This window comes from Ambystoma mexicanum, chromosome 2p (genome assembly GCF_040938575.1).
Source record: "Ambystoma mexicanum isolate Mex_15411 chromosome 2p, UKY_AmexF1_1, whole genome shotgun sequence".
NCBI classification, from domain to species: Eukaryota; Metazoa; Chordata; class Amphibia; order Caudata; family Ambystomatidae; genus Ambystoma; species Ambystoma mexicanum.
Genome location: NC_090923.1, coordinates 482170189 through 482188353, shown reverse-complemented (window position 1 = coordinate 482188353; position 18165 = coordinate 482170189). Strand labels below are relative to the sequence as shown.

At 43.4% G+C, this 18165-nt stretch overlaps 1 protein-coding gene across 1 annotated transcript in view; it reads right to left on the bottom strand.

Annotated features, from left to right (window-relative positions):
* OMD (osteomodulin) overlaps positions 1-12159 on the bottom strand; it is a 96675-nt gene extending 84516 nt beyond the window's left edge. Inside the window, exon 1 of the mRNA XM_069643871.1 lies at positions 11697-12159. The gene's annotated coding sequence lies outside the window, so the exon portion shown is untranslated. The remainder of the gene's footprint in view (positions 1-11696) is intronic.
* Positions 12160-18165: the final 6006 nt, after the last annotated feature.

Below are 18165 nucleotides of genomic sequence, written 5' to 3'. Positions count from 1 at the left end.
ATGTTTTTCAAGATGACGTCTGAGCCCCCTTTGTTTAAAAAGGTTCCGGTCTTCTTTTTTTGCCATTTCTTTGTGGAAATGTCCTTCTAGAGGTTTGCTCTGCGCACTTAACCAGGTTTGGTCCCTTTGTTTCATTGCCTTTGCCGGGCTTCAGGACTGAAAACCGCCTCTGACGCCCGAGTGTCTGGGGTGGGCAGGAAGTGAGGGAGGTGGCCGAAACTCTGTGTGCTTAGTCTCCTAGGAGACACAAATGCTCTCTGGCGTGATTTGCTGGCTGACTATCTGGCAAGGAAGCCACCCTGCTGGGTGAGTGGCAGTTATGCTAGAATGAAAGGGAGTCTCTTGGCTTGGAAGGCAGAGTCGACCACTGGAATGAAAGAACAGAAGACGACCTTGAAGAGGACAGCTGCTGCAACTCCTTGACCGTTGGTTTGCCCAGTGAAGCCCTGCTGTAGGTCTGAATTGCCAACTTCATCTTGACAGAGCAGCCCTGCAAGAACGACTTATCCCTTTGAGTTGGTGGGACCAATCAACTCGTAAGCCACCTGGATACCATTCTCGGAGCTGGTTGTATTTTCCTCAGAGTGCTGCAGGAAACCGAACAACCAGGGAGAGGGACAACAGTTTGTGTGCTTGACTACAGCTACCGGAATTGAAGATTTTACCAGTGCCAGCTTTGACCAGTCCCAGTGCAGTGCAGGAGTCCACCAACGTCCTCCTCTTGTCCCCACGACTGAGGCTCAGGAACAGCGAGATCTGCAGGAACTGCCATGAAAGGAAGTCTTCAGCTGCATCTTTTTCTTCATTGTAGGGTACTGTGAAAACCCGACCGAGAGAACTTACCTCTCACTGCGAAAGTGCTTGGAACTTTAGCAATTTACAGGCCTAGTCAGCTTGTGACCCACCATATGAATCTTTCTTTTACGAACTACTTCTGAGAACTTTGGCAAAGACTTTTCTGTTTAACTACCAGAACTGCTTTATCCGATACAAGACTTTAGCTCATTTTCTTTAGCCTAACCTATTGCATTGAATCAGCTCCTCTGGTGAACTCAAACCATTTGCACAAACTAAAGAGTAACTGTAACTTCTTTTCGTTAACCTATGCATTTTTGCTCCTACTTCAAAGTACTCTGAATGCCTTTTTGCTCCTCCTTCAAAGTAGTTTAAATGCCTCAGACCTGTACTATGTAAAGTACAGAAATATATTTTTGTGTGAAATAGATTGCCTCATTCTAGTGCATGTTTTATAACTGACTGTTGAATAAATTAATAAGTGTTTAACCAAGAAACCTTGAGTGTAAGAGTTTATTTGAATACTTGTGATTGTAGACTTCTGTGTAACATCCTTACAGCTCACATTCCCTCTTGAGATAAGCCTGGCTGCCAAGCTCTGCTACCAAAAACGGTGTACTACAGATTTATACCAAAGGTTGGTTTTGCTTACACCTGTAGTCATAGTTGTGTGTAGTGGTCCCAACGGGTACTGCATACAAACTCTGCCTAACAGCTACTGTCCAAACATAGATGTTGAATGCTTACCTTAAACCTGACCAAGACCAGATTTGTCCTCAACTGTCCACCAACAAACAATAATTTGTGCAACAATGGCTAGATGACATGTTCCTGGAAAGATTCACCCCTCAGCTGTCAAGCCCAACAAATCCCTGGGCTTCATTGTTGACAGTAGCCTTTCCTTCCAAAAGATCATAGCTAAGAAGACACAAACCGCATGGCTACAAATCGACACACTCTGAAAAATCAAACCCTTCATTTCCCCGAACGAATTACGTACGGTGCTCCAAATCTGAGGAAATGTCCTCCTCACTGGGCTTCCAGCCGCACACCTGGCTACCCTCAAAGCAGCACACCATGCTGCAACACGCCTACATTACAGGTTCCTCCCAATTCGACCATATCTCTCCAACGCTGCGCATGCTTCTGGCTCCCGATCCCGATCATATTCAAAACTGCATGTATCACCTACAAAGCAGTCTCAAACGGAACACCAACATACATGGCGGCTAAACTCCACACCTTTCGCACCTCATGCAGCAAAACTATCAAAAGCTTGGAGTCTAACCTAACCTGCAAAGAGAAGACTCGCAAGCAGTCCTTCTCCTGCCACGCCTCGATCATCTGGAACTCAATCACGGTAGATACTTGAAATGCCTCTACCATCGTACAGTTCCACAAAACACTAAAAATGTGACTCTTTCAACAATACCTGCTGTGGGATGTTTTTACCCATGCAGCCAAGCCCTACCATAAAACTGTGCAGTACTGGCATTGAAAACATCATGATGGCCAGACCTCCCCAGAGAGTGCACAGGGAAAACATGAAGAATAGGCTGTCACCCATTTTTGCCTATGTTGTGAGCACAGGAGGGCACTGCCTAAAACCACCATTCGGCTACACACACAGTAGCCTGAAACCATTGGGAATGGCAATGCTGATTGCCAAAAGCAACCCAGGACTGTGGGGAATTCATTTTCTTAATGTCAAAAATGGATGCAATACTGGTGCTCACCACTATCAGAAAGCCAGCGTTATAAAACCACCAGACTTTTGTGTAAAACTGAACCAATGAACACAAACCAGGCCAAGGAAAGACTTGGTAAGAGGTGGATACAATGTAAAACTATATACTGAAATGACTTGAAGGAAGTAATTATTTAATGTATATATAAAAAATAGCTGGGGATGTCAGCAGCTTAAGTGAATTTGGGTTTAAAGCCACTAAAATCGAAATGTTTAGAATAAATGAGTGACCTACTTGTGAGTGTCACATAGGTTGCAATTGTTTAAATGTCATAGTTTTGAACTTAGAATCAGCATTCTAGCTGCATGTGCAAAAATTGTAAGTTGGATTTGAATGTAGAAAACTGGGAACTAAAGGGACATTTAGCTGAAGCCTGGCTGAAGAGAGTGAATTCTGCCCGGCAACTACCACCGACAGGAGTGAAACCTGCTCAGCCACTCTTCCCAGGCCTGGCTGCATCCTGCTGCCCCTGCCAAAAGGAGATGACACCTCTCTGATTGGATTAGGGGAGGAGCACCTGGGGACTACAGGAAACTAAACAAAGCACTGTCTCTGGCTCAGGCAAATGTTATATTGGGGGGTTGTAAAATGGCTTCCTCTTGGGAGAAACTGTGAGGGGCAGTGCCTGTGAGGGCAAGCTGAGCTTGGGGGAAGTGGATAAACCAGAAATTGCACCATGTGCTTTGGAAAACCACACCCCTTTGGGGTCAGAGCATGATTTTAAAAAGATGGATAATTCACAGTGCGGACTTGTCAAAATTATATAAATAACATCATCATTCTTGCGATTTTTCTGTGCACATTTTAAGAGGTGTGAGGACCCTGTGGTATGTTCTTGGGGATAGTAGAGGAAAAAAAGGTTGTTACTCCAAATGTATGCATGTTAAAAATCTGACACTTTATCATCTGAAACCCATATCCCTGGTGCACATTTGTGTAAAATCTGGAAAGGTTTAGAGGTCGTTATCTGGATGAAAATGGGAGAATTCTGTCATAAGTGGACACGACACCGTACAAAGACAGGGATCGGATGGTTTGGTGCCACAGAAAATATGTTAACTGGACCTATAATATTAGAAAAATGGTACATAGATAAATATGTATTTGGGTCAGAAATAGATTGTGTGCAATTTGACAAGGGGAGGTTCCTCTGACCATAAAACCTACAGCATCACTCTGACACTCCATTTCTTTCCCCCAATCAAGGGAGAGAGGAAAGCTTGGCCAATGATAAGTGAGAGGGGCAGGCTTAGCTAAGCCTAGGCACACACCCATTTTCTAAACACATAAAAAGGAACATTGAAACCCAGGTAGGGACATTCACTTTCCACTTTCTTGCGGAACGCTTTGCCGGGAGACTTCAGACTTCACATCCAGAGATCCAGACTTCAAATCCATCAATCTCCAGAGACCAGAAATTAACTCCAGAATTTGTAGCAGAGAGGCCTGAATCCACAAGCTGAATCCTCTTCAGCAGGCCTCAAAACCAACCAAACTATTCAACAGCCGGGCGAGCTGTTTGAATTCTTTGCCAAGAACTTTTGCAAGAACCTGTAGCAGTATCCAGAAAGCAGTGCTGTACTCGGAACCAGAGAGAACCAGAGATCAGATTGCTGTGAAGAACTGCTAGCAGAAGTCCAGCCAATCCTGACCCGATCGGTGACGAAGTCGCATTCCTGTTCAAAATCTAGTGTGAGTACCCAGCTAGCACTGTGCCAAAACCAATCTCTTAGTTTAAAATAGTCTAATCCAAACTATTTTAGCCTATTAGAACTGCCTCCTAGAATCGTGTCATTCTGTCATCTTTAAAACTGAAAACTGTCATCTATCATTCTGAGCTTTAAAATTTCAAATCCGAAAAACTAACTTTACTAAATTGGCCGTATCTCCGGAACCGTTTGTGCTAGGAGTTTTAACTGTCATCTTAAAGCTAACGTTCTGGGCTTTCCAACGAGCCTAGAACCGACTTCCTACTCCTTATAGTGCCTCCGTAATTGCGCTCGACGCCCGCGACTAAATTTGCAGCGATTTGACATTTTGCTTAATTTCAGCCACGTGTAAAAATATTTGTCCTTGCTTTCCTTGCTGAAATTCGTGTGCAACCTAACAATCATTCATAGAGCATTGCTAAAGTGATCCTGAATTAATTTAAGTATCTCTCACTCACCCTGAAGCTCCTATTGGGAATTTAAAGCATTTTTAGCATATTTTTCACTTAATTGCAACCACATCAAAGTATCCTGCCTGTGTTTAAAACTCCTACCTGTTTTCCTATAAGCTTGCTAGGGGGGAACTGAATTATATTTGATTGCATTCCTGAGAACTGTGTGCTTTCCTTCCATCTCTTTACCTTGCATAAAGGGGGCGGGGGGGTGAATTGTCAACGAAAAGTGATTACATTGTCTTTTGTTGAAGTCATATCAAGTTTATTTTCTGTACTGCATTTTCATTCATCATTGCATTGTCCATGAAGCCATAAAACCATTCTCAGCTACTTTATCCTCTCTATATCACTTCTAAGCCATCAAAAAGAGTGTACCACTGTAACATTATCCATTGTTGATCACTATCATCCTCACAAGTGTGCTATCAAATATTAATTTCCTATAAAAGTGTGATAGATATATATTGTTTAATTTTCAAATAAACCTTTTAAATTTGCAAAACAAACCTACTTCTTGGCTCAGCGGGGTCGGGGGGATTCTGAGAGAGGGGTGTTATATAAGGGTTGTCATCCAGAGTAAATGAACTGGACATAAAAATACATCAATAAGGGCTTCCATCAGCATCCCAGACTAGGCATTAACTTAGCTGTAGTGTTGAATTGAAGTTGCTTACACTGCCACACTCTCTCTCTCCACCAACAGTACTGCATTACTACATAAAATGCCAAGCTCAATTCTGGTACCATCCTGTTGTAAAGTGCTCCGCTGCTCTTAAGCTAGGCTCACGTATAAGCAATAAAATAAAAATGAAATAAATATCTAATACCTATGCAAAAGACAAAACTATTGGCTTTGCCAGTGCTTGTTTTTAACAGGACTTTAGCACAAGGTATATATGTGAGGACATACAGACTGCGTATAAATCATGTGGCTGAAGGCAGGACATTTTAATTACACCTGTAGTTCATTAACAGCTAGAGTTAAGCAGTCGACTTGCAGAAGGCTGCTTTGAAATAACACCGACAAGACCCATACAACAACGTTTGATATTGCAGGGTGATACAGCTAGCGCAAACAGATCCCGGAAGGATGTTGGGATGAGAGGGGCTATTCATTGGTGGGAATGGCAATTGGGATTAGCATGGCCATAGGCAGTTAATTGGTGTGAAAATAACCAAACAACACAAACACGCTGTGTTTACCTCCATGAATCTCATCTCATTTCATCTCTCTTCTATCTGTACTCCAGTGCAATAGTTTTGGCTTATAGGTGAGGCTAACCTAATAGCCAAAACTAAAAACACCAAAATGGTGCTGAGGAATTATGTAGTATTATGTCATTAAAATGAAAGTCGCTCTGCCGTGAGCTGCTACTGTGTCATTAAGAAAAGACATACATACAAAACTGAACATGCACACTCACAACACATCTTCATACTGTGATCAGCATCAGCACACAACAACTTTTCACGGTGTTATTCAATGCATGCTACCTTGTGCTTAACCTATATGTATCAACCTTCTTCCATCTTACCCAGACTCATGTCCCAGATCGACAAGTCTTTTCATGGATAAGGCTTGGGTTGCTGTAATCCAAAGCAGTGTATATAGCTGCTGTCCTCACTACCATATCTACTGTATGCAGCCGCTGCAGGCGCTCCCTAGTTCACAGCTCATGCTCGTTAAATCTGACGGCCTACTGTGATGAATCCGGCGAAGTCACCACAGAATCCCAGCCTAAAGTCTCCTCCCTTGTGGCCAGGGAAAGGCAGCCACTACCTGATCCTAACCCTGGGTGTGGTATTAGATGGGTGGATCACATGGGAGGAGAAGACTATCAAGGGAATGTGGTGACTCCGTCAGGGGAGACGCAGTGTTTATCCCCTCTTCATGATGAGGTTTCCCTAGTGCCTGGATGCTTAATGGCATGTTGTGATAGTATGGCTTCTCCTCCCAAACGTACCCAAGGTGTCAAGCATGAGAACCGTTTTTGTAAGCATGGACATTATATATTTAAGGGTCAAAGAGTTAATGCTACTTTTAGCGGTTATGATTCTATATTGTGTTTAAATGATCGACCCTATTGAATAACATTAAAGCTTTTGAAATCTTCCCTTAAAAATGCATCCTATAAACAGAGTGGATTAAATAATGTTAAAACAGATATGAACATTTTGCACTTCAAGTCCCATAATGCTCTCAGTACTGAGATGAGGAAGAGGGATCCAGAGTTGCTAAACCATAGTAAGCAGTCTGGTTATTATAATAACCCATACCTGAGCGGGATTTTTAAACTTGTAAAGGCTTTTCAGGTGCGGCCCGAAGAGGAGCAGTGAAAGCAGCAGGAGGAAGTAGAAGTGGGAGCCGCCACTGTACTGAAAGCGGGGCGGCATGCATTAAATGTGGCAGGGGTTGAGGTTCCTGGGAGATAAAGAGGACGCGCAGCAGGAAGCGGTATTGAGGCCAGCTGTCCTGAAGGAGAGAGAGAAGCTCTCAGTGTCCTGCATCTCGCCCTGGTGTGAGGTTTTCAACGGGGCGCATGGGGAGCAGTGAAAGCTCTACTGACAGACAGACCGAGCAGCGGAGGACTGACCGGAGCTGTCAAATGCCAGGGAAGTCCTGACAAGCAAAGAAGCAGCAGCAAGTCAGAAGGAGATGCCAGGAAAGACTGTTGAGTTGGCCGGATACAGGTGACCCCGAGGTGCTCTGAAGTAGTCTGCTGTGCGAGAATGTACCTTTTGAATACCAAACCTTTACATTGTAGCAAACTGGGCACAACTGTCCTATTAAGAGAGGTTGAATAGGAGAATATTGTAACCCACATTACCAAAGTCAATAGGGGGCAATAATTAAGCAAAGCGAATGCAACCTCACAAAAGGGAGTGGTCGAACAGAAGAATATTGTAACCCGCAATGTCAAAGCCAAGAGGAGACAATATTAAAGCAAAGGGGATACAACTTGCCTAAAGAGGGATATCTAACAAGGGGACATTATAGCCTGCATTTCCAAAACCAAAGAAAGCTGAGAGTGACATCAAGGCAATTTGAATGTAGCAGTCTCAGGACAAGATACCCTGCGGGAGAAAGTTGTAAACTACATTGCCAGCAGCCAATAGGTTGTGTAGAAAGAAATCGGACTGTCTGCAACAGAAAAGCCCTCCTTGTATAAAGGATAAAAGGGGAGAGAAGTTTAATCTGCATTGCCTATAGCAAACAAATTGTTGTAAGAAGCAGTGCCCTATTGTACAGTATGCTTGGGGAAGAAGTTGTATACCAATTGTGTTGCAAGTCAAAAAATGTACCCAAGAAGCCATTGTTGGTTCAATTTTCCCCATTGAGGATTTAAGTGTGGAAAGTTTTGAACAAGTCTTACCACAAAGTACAAGTTGTAGTAATAGTAGGAGTTTTATCCTGGCAGGCGAGTACATCAGGAAAGGGACAAGTAGTGGTTACTCCTGGTAGGCGAGCGAACCAGGAAGAAGATGATTTAAAGTACTGTGAATGTGGTAGAAGGTTATGGTGAAAGGAAGTGGCAATTCCACCACTGTGTGTTGATGAACTGTCGTATAACCATCCTGACAAAGGTGCTGCTTAAGAAGGAGAAGGTTCTGATGAACTGTTGTATAATCACCCTGACTTAAGTGTATCTGCAGTGAAAAGAACATGTACATTGATTGTGGCTTCACATATGAAGAGGGAGCCTTTTTGGTTTGTCAAGTGGAAGGTTGCGAAAACTTTAACAATTGTTTTATGAGTGAGGTACCCTTTTGGAACTCAGTTAATCACAGAGCCAAGTAAAATACATATTGTAACTGTACATGCTACCTGGAGTGGAACTTAGCTAGTGTAAAGAACCTTCCTGAAATTGAACTTTGGTTTGAACCATCCTGAACTGATCCAGCGGAAGGGGATCCAACCCTGGTCACAAGCATTCTTGTTCAGAACTTTTGTGTTTGAATTGATATGTTATTTTGTGAAATTTAAACCACTAAATAATACCTCAATGTTTTTGTGGTATGTATTAGTGTGAGGTACAGGTACATTTGTACATTAGGTCATTTTCCTTTAGCCTCAGTTTGTTAGTTAGGGAAATCCTTGTTAGGCTAGGGAAAGATAGGCGTTCATCTGACCCCATAATATTTAATAAAATGGAAACTTGTTAGAAACATCTACCTATATGCCCGTCTTTGCTTTCTGACCCCTCACACTACACTCAAATTAACCAATTGGTTGTGGCAACTGTGCTCAGCTCTACTATAGAGTGAGGAACTGATTTTACCTATTATGGACATAGACAATCCTCTTTGACTGGTGTCTACTAGGCTTTTCATGGGGTGTACAGTTGCAGTTGTAGTCTACCAGTGACTAATATCTTTTTATATTATGTACAGTTGAAGATGTTTCTACTAGATGATTAGTAAAGTTTGTCTATGCTGTGGCCAGTTGCTGTCCTAGTTTTCTATACAGTAACCAATAAGCATTGCGTATTCTGTGTGCAGTTTGTAGTTCTAGTCTACGAATGACTCATACACTGAGCATGTTGTTTGTAACTGTAGTTCTATTCTTATCAGTGACCATAGTGTGAGTCGTTGCAGTTCTGTTTTACTTGAGACTAATACAGTGTCCATTGAGTATGCAGTTGCAGGTCTAGTCTGTCAATTACTTATACACTGCCCATGCTCTTTATAGTAACAGACATAGGGCCTCATTACACGGTAGGCGGTGGACCAAGGTGCTATTAGCACCTTAGTCCATGCCGGTAAAATACCGGCACCGCCTTGGTGGAAAGGGGAATTACTGCCCTATTTCAAGGTTGGCGGGGCGGGCGGTAATTCCCCCTTCCACCATTGCCCTTCCCCATTCCCATTTTTGCCCCATAGGGCGTAATGGGAATGGGGAAGGTGCTAATTACGGTACCGCAAATTTGCGGTGCCGTAATTAGCACCAAGGTCCCTTAGCGGGTTGGTTTTTAACGCCTGCTAAAAGCAGGCTTTAAAGTACCAACCCGCTAAGGGACCTCGTAGTAAGGCGGTAAGGGTTAACGGTCACCGGTACCATTACCGGTGACCGTTAACCCTTACTGCCTACCGTGTAATTAGGCATAGTCTTTCTATTCTACCAGGGACTCATACTCTGTCAATAATATGTACAGTAGTAGATCTGTTCTACCAGTGATTAATGCACTGCTCATAAGGGGCACAGTTTCAGTTCTAGCGTTCCATTGGCTAATACACTGCCCATGCCATTTCTAGTTGCAGCTCTATTTAACAAGTAACCAATACACTTCTTATAATGTGTGTAGTTGTAGTTCTATTCTACCAGTGACTGATACACTGTCAGTTGTGTGTACAGTTGTAGTACTAGTCTACCTGTGGCTACCACACTTCCCATAATGTGTACAGTTGCAGTTCTAGTGTACTAGTAACTGATACATTGCCCACTGGCCACAATATGTACAGTTGTAGTTATTATATGCCAGTGGGCTGTTACACTACCTATAATGTGTACAGTTCTAGGTATATTCTATCAAAGAATTGTACAGTTGTAGTTATATTGTACCGGTGACTAATACACCACTCATAATATGCACTATTATAGTTATAGTTATAATATACCAGTGACTGGCACACTGCCCACAATATGCACAGTTCTAGTCCTTTTACATCAACTGGCTGTTACACTGCCCACTGCCCACAATGTGTACAAATGTATTTATGTTATACCAATGGGCTGTTACACTACCCATAATATGTACAGTTGTAGTTCTAGTGTACTGGTGACTAATACACTACTCATAATATGTACATTTACCGTTGTAATCTACCAGTGACTGACACACTACCCACGGCCCACAATGTGCAAAGTTGTAGTCCTTTTATTTCAAGTGTCTGTTGCATTGCCCACAATGTACACAGATGTAGTTATGTTATACAAGCGGGCTGTTACACTACCCATACTGTTTACAGGTCTAGTTATATTCTACCAATAAACTGTACACGTTCCATTATGTATACAGCTGTAGTTCGAGTCTACAGGTGACTAATAATATGTACAGTTACAGCTCTCATCTACCAGTGACTGGCACACTGCCCACTGGCCTTAACGTGAATAGTTATCGTTCTAATCTACCAGCGACTATACACTGCCCATGTTGCGAGCAGTTGCAGCTGGATTCCACCAGTGACGAACTCAGTGCCCTTCTTGTGTAAGTTGCATGCAATACTATTGTACGAGTAACGAACAAGCTTTACACATTGTGCTATTCCGGGACAAAAAAGATGATTTTTTTTTAAACTAAACAGTAAAAAACGAAGCAACATTTGAAATGGCTCTGTTTGATAGATTATACATTTCAATTTACATTAGTATTGTTTCTATTTCTTTCTATGTGGGAATCAATACATTGCAGTCCTTACATCACTGAACTTTTCAAAGGAGTTTATTTGACACGGTCATTCACAGCCCGGCCTCTTGCAGCCCTGAGATTCTGCTGGCTAGGTTGGTTTCTTTGTTCTGTCAGAATGTGTCCAGACATTTTATGACCTGCACGCCAATCCCGTTTACATTTATGGGAATGCATCATGTTTGTCTTTGAAATCCAGAAAAAAATTCTAAAGCATACACTTGATTGGGAGTTTTTGCTACGTTTCCGGCAGAACACTTCTGCTAAAAAGAACTTGCCACCCGACCCGCACATCAGAGAGTGCAGGAGGAGGCAACGCGTTATTTAGTGTAAAGCTAAATCAAATACATCGTTTTTAATTTAAAACATAAGTAACTGAGTGACACAACCTCTTGGACAACCAGTGGCGCGTGCTAATGTTCTGCAAAGGACGATCCCGCGCCTTTGGGACCCATTTCAAAAGCGTCAGCAGTTCAAAAATGTGGCTCGCAGAAGCATTTTTCTGCAAGTAATTGGAACTTCCTGCAAGCGCAGGCAATGCTCAGTTAATCAGAGACACAAACGCGATGGCGACGGGTTCCATACCTGCTTGACCGCGACTCTGGCTGTCCGTGACTGGCAGGCAGACAGATCCGAGCAAGGAAATGCAGATTTTCTAAAGCACTGGCTGCAGCTTTCAGACAGCTGGGGCGTCACGTTCTCGAGGCAGTGCCTGGCCTTTTGAGTCACTGCAGCCCTTGCCTGCAATCATAATTTGCTGCCCCCGAGGCTGGGGTTAGATCCAAATTATGTGGTTTTTGTCGTGATGCTAGCCCTGCTGGAAGCCTGCGAGGCTGGCTCGCTAGTGACCCCGATCCAGCCCTGCGGAATCGGTCTCTGCTTCTCTTCTTATGTCTGGTTCTGGGTGTGGCAGTTTACTCTTAACTTGAAAGATGGACAGACACGATTTCAAGGAACTGTGTGCTTGGTTTTCTTACATGCTCCAGCTCTCCCCTTACCCCACCCAGCCTATCCTCTGCCGGCGCCACTGTGGAAGTGGCCATTTCATGAAGACATATTTTTGGGAATATTGTTTCTTAGACCCTGGTAAGATTTCTTGGAGGAGTGCTGTGTAATGTGCTGGTTTGTTGATAAGGTCAGTTGGATAGAAGCCCTGCTTTCTTTCTGTTCTCTGTTTGAAGAATTCACAGAAGGAACACGGTCACAGTCTGAATGCAATAACCGCAAACGTCTCCCCTGTATGCGAACGGGAAGGCGTTTGGGATAGCTCTCAATTAGGCTGCAGCGCAGAAACCAAATAATATGGTTGCCTTCAGAGCCTGCGCGGCATACGCTGCTTTGGCTTATACATACGATGTTATGACATTTGGCGAGTGCACATGAGTTCCTACAGAAAAATCAGCCCTTTATTACAGTCGGAGGTGAGCTCATTGCATTTATTTTCGCCAAGTTTCTTGACCTCTTATTGATCTTGGCTTCCACTGAACGCGTTGGAGAGGGAAGCGGCGAGGTTTTAGTCAAAAAAATAAACACTAGGCTTTGGTCTGCGCAGCTTGACTTTGTCCAGTCCCAGTGGGCTTTGCCTCCCTTCTGCACTGAAGCCATTGGAAGTCACGTGCACTGGAAATCCAGTCAATGACGTGGCATCTATCTACACGTCGTCAAAACAGAAGCTGGTTGGCCACAATATTGTGAATTTGTCAACTGTGTACGTGCCCCCGTAGCTCTCAGACTTTCTTTTGTTCACCGTGTTTTGAAGATGATGACTCCCAGCGAGACAGCGAGACCATGTTCGCTGGGCACGTTTCACTAAAACCAGTTATGGCCGTCTCTATGTACTAAGCAATAACTCCACTCTTAGCACATTATATGGACAGCTGTAGTCCATCATTCCAGGGAATAATCTCCAGTGGTGGTGAAGTTCCTAGGATCCTAATGGCTGTTGTGAACTCCGCGGTCACTGCAGGTCCCCGCTTGTCCGGCTAAAGCTTCAGAACTTACTTTTGGTGCCATGCTGGATCCCGTTATGTGCTCCAGCGATCTTCTGCACAAGGCTTTGGGCTCTCTTGCTGTTTCTGAAATATTGGCAATGAAACGTTGACAGATCTCTCCCCTAAGGTGCTCACACTTACCTTCATGTTGTTCATATTGGAATGTCTTCCCTGCATGTTTGGGCATCTGCTTAGGTGTTTTCCTCCTGGTCACTTATTGTTCAGTGCGGGAACATTAACATGGTGTCCAAACATGACACTTGGTTCTGATACTTGGGTGCTAAAAGCTGGAAAACTTGCAGGTGCATGCATTACTGGCAGATAGAGCTCCTTATCTGCCCTTAATTTTGGCTTATGTCATATTGTGCGCCCTGAGGCCCACGGGCATGTGGCACGTTAAAATACATAAATAAATAATAATAAATCGATTGAGGACCATATGAGATGGTTAATCCTATCCCACTCCTGGTATCCATCGGGCCTGATTCACAGAGCATTTTCCTGTGGGATTACACCATTATAACACTCTTCTGTGAATCAGGCCCATAGTGGCTACTGCAAGGTGATTTGCTAAAAGAGAGTCACATGGCCTGCCTCTTCACTGAGGCCTAAACCAACTGGAATCTCACCCCATTCCTCTATCAAACCTAGGACAAACAGGTCATCAAATGTCCTACTGGGATCCAGAACACATCATGGAATTTTCCACACTTTTGGGGCATTGATTAGTTTTTCAAAACCAGGTTATATAGGGCAGCCTTGCCTAGGCAGCCAGCGAGGGATAGAGCTAAAGGTTGATGCCTGTTGCCATGATGTCAACGCCTTGTCCTAACCCAAGACCACCCTCTAGGCAGATACGGTACATCACTCTAAAATTGCTGAATTGCTATACAGCACTTCCATCCAAGTCATATATCGGCTCTTGCAGTAATATCCAGGGCTCGAGTCCTAAAAATAAATTGGGGGGACACTGATGCACGCATTGGGAAGTGATGTTATAGGAAGTGAAGAGATCCTACAAAATGAAATATGCTAATTTCATTCAACTTGGCACAGCTGAAGAAAGTACACAGACCAAGTAAGCATTTACCAAGAAAACACATTTTCTCATTACATTTAGATATATGAATCTTTGACAAAACATGTCCTGTATAGCAAAAGCAGAATTCCAATATATATTTTAGTGAATCGTGATTGGATATTTGTGTGACCATGTGGGTAGTTCTCTAAGCTTCCCAGCCATAGTTTGATTCCTGGCCGGCACTTCACAAGTGTTTGCAGGTAATTATTATTTTATAGCATTCCTTAAACACCACCCACGGGGTGGGGGAGTGGGCAGATACCATCCACTGGCGTGGTCCCCTGACTTGTGCCCTGCTTAGCTCATTATAATTCTGCTCTATCTTCCCCAGTGTAATTGTGCTCCTACATCACCCACTGTACTGTTGTGCCACACCGATTCTTCTCTGAGGTGTTCTACTGTAACTGTGTTTGCTATGATTTTGGTACCAGGCATCCCACTGTGATTCGGTGTCCCACTCCAACTTTGCTTCCATGTGTTTCTACTCCCAGGAATCTTACTGTATTTATAGACATATTAATTGTGCTTCTTGATGTCCCACTGCAATTATGTCCACTTGATTTTGATCCTTGGTGTTCCCTTGTAATTTTGCCTCCTCTTCTTCTGCTACCATGTGTCCCACTTTGATTGTGCTCCTCCTACATGTGCTACTGAAATTCTGCTCCAAGGTGGCTTACTGTAACTTTGTCCTTTTGTTATTTTGCTCCCAGGATTTCCACTTTGATTGTGCTCCTAAGTTTCCCACTGTAATTGTGTCACTTTGTGTAACATTGTAATTTTACCCCGCAGTAATTTTGCCAACAGAACCCACTATAATTGTACTTCTGTCACATTATAATGTTGCCCCGCTGTGATTTTGCCTGGAGGTGTTCCACAACTAATGTTGCCTGTCTGACGTTTTTTTCACAGGTGCGGCACTTTGATTTTACTCCTAGTCGTCCCATTATAATTGCTCACTGGTATCCCAATGACATTTTCCCAACTATGATTTTGCACTCCGATGATCCGCTATGATTATTGCCCCATATGATTTCCCTATTTTGATTTTGCTCCTAGGTGTCCCACTGTGATGTTACTTCTAGGTGTTCCTCTGCAATTTTTCTCCCAGGTTTCCCACTTTAATTTTGGCCATACAGACCCTTAGTGATTTACAGGGAACAATGAGGAAACACGCAAGTTTCAAGAAAACAGAGTTTTAATGCAAGTTAGAGCAAAAGAAAAGTCTGCTTTGAGGTAAGTCTCGTAAAACAGGATGACTGAGAGACTGTCAACATGCCCACATTACATTACAATGTTTAAGGACGAAAACCACAAGATTAACATACAATACAAAATATCACGTGTATTACAATTCCCACATCCCCATTGGTTATCACCTAAATGAGTACCTAAACACAATGGGCCTTATTACGAGTTGGGCGGCATTCCGGCGGTAAGTCCGAACACTACTTGGTCCAGCAGAATTACCACCAGATTACAAGTGGCGGTGGTGGAGTTAATCCTCATTTTTCTAGAGTCCATCAGGCATATTTGGCAAAATTACCGCTGGTGGAATTACCTCTGCAGTAATTCCACCGATTTCCAGAGGAAAGTGGAAGGATTTACCTGCAGCATGATTCTGGAGGTAAATCACCCACTCCAGGGCCATACTCCTAGTATGGCAGTGTGGGAAAAGAGGCAGTAATTCAATTAACCGCCAATTTATTCACACACCGCCATACTTGTAATGAGGCCCAATGTATGTTCTGGCATTTCAATGGTTAGTGCAATCATAGTGACGTAGTGAGTGCATTCCCCTGCAGACCCCCTAATTGCACAATCAGCAGCAAAAGTGAAACAGTGAGCTTCTCTCACATGGGACCGGTCATCTGGGACCGGTCATATGTCTTGGCAGCCCCTCAAACAGTAGCATACTTTTCTAAGAATCTTATTGTAACATATCACTGTCACACAGTCTTCTGGCCAAGGCATCTTAGCTCTTGGGAAGCGTGTGACCTCAACAGAAGTATAGCTAAGTCACTTGCTCTTGAGGAATTAATTTTCATATTTGTTTGTGTTCGGATGCCACCCCACCATGTACCCAGCAGTCCTAAACTAGAGAGAGAGCAGTAGAACGACAGCCTGGGCTAACATTTTGACATAATTTCTACATGAAGTCGGTTATATATAGTTCATGTGTTTGCTTGGTGGCACTCTGTACCAGTGATGTCACATCAGTTCTATTGGAATCTTATATCTGTGACATGATTAAAACTGTACAGAGAAAGAATATTTATCTAGGAATTGTTGGGCAATTGGCGGCTGAATGGGGGAGAGAGCTGCAGCCCTTTGATATGTATGTTGAATAAAGATATTTACCTCTCATTAAGAATGCAAACTTACTTGGTTTATAATACTGGCGACACAAAGGATGGGATACGAACCTACGTGTACCAAGCACAATACAGAAATTCCTTTGTTCTGTCCCTATTGCTCACAGACCCTTTCTTTTGTGCGTTGTTCAATGACTTCTCTCTCTTGACTAAACTCGTCTCTGTGCTTTCAATACTCTTCTTGGTATGATCCTCACCTCTGGTTCCATTGGCTAACTCTTTGTTGCATTGCGAGGTATGTTCAACATTCTTTGCTATCTCCACAACTCTGTCCATGTTGGGGTATGTTTCTTTCCATAATTATTCTCGGACCTTATCCTCAGCACATTTAATCATCAGCTGGTCCCTCAAACGCTCCTTCTGACAGCAGGGTTTAAATTGACATTTAACTGCCAGCCCCCTTAGCACTGTTAGAAACTTCTCTATATTTTCTCCTTTCCTCTGTTCCCTTGTGGTGAATCTGTACCTACCCAAAATCCTGTACTCTTTAACTTCAAAGTACTTATCAAATTTATGCATGCTTATTTGAAATTAATTCATTTTGACCCCCTCATCCAGAGTTGGCTCAGGATGTCTCTTCAGGATCTCTTGTCCTCCATGTCGTAAGCAATGAAACAGTAAATCATCCTTTCTCTCCATGGAATAGTTTGGACCGTACACTGCAAGCACAAACTTTAAAAAGTTTTCTTTCCATTCCTTCCACCGTATCACAGGTTCACTGTATCCTCAGGCAGAAACATGGCTGGTCCCGGTATATTTGTCATTTATTTTTATTTATTTTTTAACACAGAAAGGGGTTTCTGTGTCTCGGGAGGATAGCTCAGTGGCAACGTGCTTGTCTTGGAAGCAATACGACATGGAGCAACACAGGTTTGAATCCCGGGTCTGCGGTTAGAAACCTCTGGGTATTAAGCGCATTATAAATAAACTATCATATCATATCATATATCACTCGACAGGTTATTGATTTGCTTTTTCGTCTTCCTCTTATTTTGCATTTATTGTTTCAGGAATATCTATTTTCTGTTTGTCTCTTTCCCTGGTGTCTATACATGAGCACTGTTTGCCCAACAAGTGCCCCCTATGTGCTTGCTCCAGGAACTCTCTTTGCATTGTTCGTGAAGCAACTCTGGGATCGCAGCACACTGGGGGTTAAAGAAGGTTGTTGATGTGACCTGATTTTGTCGCTGTGGCAACCATGCAAGGGCAAACAGGGCAAGGCATGCACTGGTACACCGTGCATGCCTTGCCCTAATCTCTAGCGCCTCCGTGGGGGATACTCTTCTGCCTGTGCTTGCACGTTCATAAACCTACGATGCTCCCAGGGGGATTCCGGGCATACTTATGATGCTTTCTGTGCCTGTGCCCCTCGCAGCTTCACCAACAACCCAGCGTGGTGTCGGAACCTGCGCACAAGGGTCGTGCCCACTTTCACTCTCACCTGTTGCTGCCAAGCTCATGCCAATGCCACTGCTGGCAAGAGAGTCGGAATTGGAGAGGATGTTGAAAGAAGGTCTGATTGAGAAGTCAGAAGCTTCTGAATGGATCAGCCCAATTGTGATTGTGAAAAAGGCCAATGGCATGATAAGGGTGTATATTGATCTAGGGGA